Source organism: Oryctolagus cuniculus, chromosome 7, assembly GCF_964237555.1.
Source record: "Oryctolagus cuniculus chromosome 7, mOryCun1.1, whole genome shotgun sequence".
NCBI lineage: Eukaryota > Metazoa > Chordata > Mammalia > Lagomorpha > Leporidae > Oryctolagus > Oryctolagus cuniculus.
Window position 1 is genome coordinate 93,150,497 of NC_091438.1, and position 3,845 is coordinate 93,154,341.

General features: G+C 46.0%; 1 pseudogene; it reads right to left on the reverse strand.

Moving 5' to 3' along the window:
* Positions 1 to 2,148: 2,148 nt before the first annotated feature.
* On the reverse strand, positions 2,149 to 2,666 carry LOC127493671 (steroid receptor RNA activator 1-like; annotated as a pseudogene).
* Positions 2,667 to 3,845: the final 1,179 nt, after the last annotated feature.

Consider the following 3,845-nt stretch of genomic DNA (forward strand, 5'->3'; position numbering starts at 1 on the left):
TTTGCTTTAATTTGAATTCAAGGTTTTCTCTTCAGCGGTTATCTCACAGTTTCCTCTCTCCCCTAAATGTGTTCTTTTCATTCCTTCCTTTCTCCTAAATACTCAGATTTCAAGCAGATTTTAAAAGCTTTTAATCAAAGGAGAATGAATAACACCTATTTTTTTGTTGTTGTCATTGAGGACACCAAATGGGATGAGTATTAGCATAGGAAGGGCTCACTGCCTACCCAAAGTCCACCACTGAGATGTTTTTATTGAAATGCATGTGTGAGGTAACAAGCGGCCTCTCTGTAGCCCAGGTGGGACCTTTTCCAATAAAAGTGGGTCAGACCCGATGGAATAGTCTCCTCGGTGTCAAGAAGAAGACAAGTGGGAGAAGTCCTCCCACACCAACAGATGGGTGATGCTGTGAAGTGAGTCCAGGGCACAAAGAGGATTATGGAGCCTGTTGAAATCCTGACATGGTCTCTTTTTCCTCAGTTGCACCTGCAGATTTCTCTTCATTGTCTTCCTCCTCTCAAGATAGACTCCCTTTTTTCTGCAATTAATCTTTTTTATTAAAGATTTATTTATTTGAAAAGTAGAGTTACAGAGAGATGGAGAGACAGAAAGACAGAGATTTTCCTTCTGTTGGTTTACTCCCCAAATGGTTTCAAAAGCCGGAGCTAGGCAGATCTAAAGCCAGGAACCAGGAGTTTCTCCTGGGTCTCCCATGGGGGTTCAGGAACATTAGCAGAGAGCTGTTTAGAAAGTGCAGAAGCTGTGACTTGAACCAGTTCCCATAGCATCAAAGATGGTGGCTTTACCCACTATGCCACCATCCAGGCACTGCAATTAATCTTTCAAATCTCACCATCCGAAATTGGAGAAGACCCCCTAAAATTTACACTAAACTGTGGCCCCTTAAAGTTCCCAAGAAATGCTATCCAGGGTGCCACATGTACTACCGGAATTTGGGGTGCCATACAATTTCACCACGGGCTTATTACTAAATCCCCAATATTAATAAGCCCAAGAGGATTCTTGCCTAATATTTAGAGAAGAATTCTAAATACCGGCACAGATAAACGAGGCAGTTTGGTACGTTTTAAGCTTTTATTTAGTGAGAAAGATGCATAGGAGAGTGAGAGCTTTATTTTTTTTTTAAGATTTATTTATTTATTTGACAGGTAGAGTTACAGACAGTGAGAAAGAGAGAGAGAGAAAGGTCTTCCTTCTGTTGGTTCACCCCCCAAATGGCCGCCAGGGCCAGCGCGCTACGCCAATCCAAAGCCAGAAGACAGGCGCTTCCTCCTGGTCTCCCATGTGGGTGCAGGAGCCCAAGCACTTGGGACATCCTCCACTGAACTCCCGGGCCACAGCAGAGAGCTGGACTGGAAGAGGAGCAACTGGGACTAGAACCCAGTGCTCTGCTCATATGGGATGCCGGCACCACAGACAGAGGATTAGCCAAGTGAGCCACAGCGCAGGGCCCTGAGTGAGAGCTTTATTTAAGAGAGAGAGGTAGCCGGCACCGTGGCTCACTAGGCTAATCCTCTGCCTTGCGGTGCCGGCACATCGGGTTCTAGTCCCGGTTGGGGCACCGGATTCTGTCCCAGTTGCCCCTCTTCCAGGCCAGCTCTCTGCTGTGGCCAGGGAGTGCAGTGGAGGATGTCCCAGGTTCTCGGGCCCTGCACCCGCATGGGAGACCAGGAGAAGCACCTGTGCCATCGGATCAGCACAGTGCGCCGGCCGCGGCGGCCATTGGAGGATGAACCAACGGCAAAAGAAAAACCTTTCTCTCTGTCTCTCTCACTATCCACTCTGCCTGTCAACAAAAAAAAAAAAAAAAAAAAAGAGAGAGAGAGAGAGGTAAATAGGGGTTCATACCAAGCACCAGGAACCACCCACACGGAAGAGCATTTAGGCCTGTATCTGGGCCAGGAAGCCTAGAGCACACAGGGCTACAGCAAGCCCCTCCTAGCAAGAGGCCAGGGAAGAAGAGCGTGCTTTTAACCCACTTCCAAGGAGGAGTGGTTAATTAACCTGATTGGCTGGTGGGCACCCAGGTGTGGCCAGGTAGGGAGCTGAGGCCACACAGGGGCGTGGCAAAGGCGTGGCCTTCCAGTTCACAAATCTAATCGATTTTAGCCTGTATGCCTGCCTACTTCACATCCACTGACTGACCTCAGTCACTTGATCAACCATGAGTGAGTGGTGGATGTCATCTGCTGCATCCCATGCGTAGCTGGAAAACTCTCACACCAGCAGAGCCATCCTTGTCTTTAGAGGCACTGACAGCTTCCCTCTACCCGCTGTTTCCGCTGCAGTACCAGGTATTGGCTGATGTCATCACATCGATGCTTCCTTGCTACAATCCTTCAGTGCCTGTTCCAAAAGTCTCAGCACACCCTCCATCAGTGCCTTTGACGCAATGGCTGGGGAATTTCTGGAATCCACACAGGAGGAAGGACAGCTCTTCAAGGTGGTGGCTCAATTGGAGAGGCATGCCCAGGGGATGTCTCTGACATGGGGACTCTGCAGGATCCATACTGTGGGCGTTGCAATCTTCTTGGTGAGTGGCATGTGCTTGGGTCCAGCAGTCCGATCTGCAGCCCCCATGGGAACTGTGGTGGGTCGTTCCAGCCAAGCTCCTTGTTGCCCAACTTCATGCACAGTTCCATCATCTCTACTTCCCAGTAACACAGATTTTTAAATATGTAAAATTTAAAGCTAGTGCACAATGAATGCTAATTATATGGTAGAAAATGTTTTAGGCTCACTATTTGTATTCACCTATTTATTATTCCCAATAATGAAGAAAGTGCCATTTTTGCTGAACTTAGTGATGAATAAAAGTTATGAAATTTGCTCCAGATTACATAAACAGTAAAACTTGGGTCCAATCTGGTCATTTTTTACTCAGAGTCCATGTCTCTATAGTATGTTGATTTTCATTTATTCTACAAGTATTTAGTTGAGCACCTACTCTGTGCCGAGGACTATACTAGGTAGTGATAAGAGATGCTTACATGTAGTTCATGTTGTCCAAATTCTAATAGAAGAAACAGGCAGGCATTCTATAATATTATGCTGGCCACAAGCTAAAATTTTATGATATCCTGAATAAAGAAAATCTTTGGCCTTTCCCCATATCTCCATCTTCAGATTTGTTACATAAATATCAGTTGCTTATAAATTCAATTTGCTACCCTTTCAAAGAGCAATAAAGGAACGATGTGTATCTAATGCAATAACCCTGACTTTTTTTCAGTGTCCATCTTCTATTTGCTTCATCTCTTTTCTGGAATTCATCTTCATTTCTCCTTTCTGTTATTTTTATCACTTTGTAAAAATCTGTCCACCAGTGTCTGCCTTGATCACATGCTACTTTAGAGCTTTCTCATCCTGAGTTAACCCTAATGATATCATGAAAAGGATAGCGGTAGGCGCTCAGGTCCTGACCTTGCCACTGATGATCCATATAAAGCAAGTTCCTTAGCTTCTCTGAGCCCATCTTCTTGGTCTTTGACTCTTGAGATCACTGATCATTTTCTTTCTCTGCCCTGATGTACATAGCAGAAGGCTGATTGGCACCAACAGAATGCATCCATAGAGTACTGTGCTAGTGTAGCCTGCTGTGAAGCACCAGTAGATGAGAGGGTAGGGCCAGAATCCGGAGTGCATCTCTCATTCCCTCCCATGCCCCACTGTTACCGTTACTTCAAGTGGTGACTGAATATAGCTAGGACTCCACTCTCATTTCTTCCAGGCTGCAGTTTTTAGTGGACTCTGAGGACACTTCCCTTGTCCCTTCAAGCCTCCTGGAGTCGTTTTGCTAGGTCCCAGGGAACTCAGCATCATCT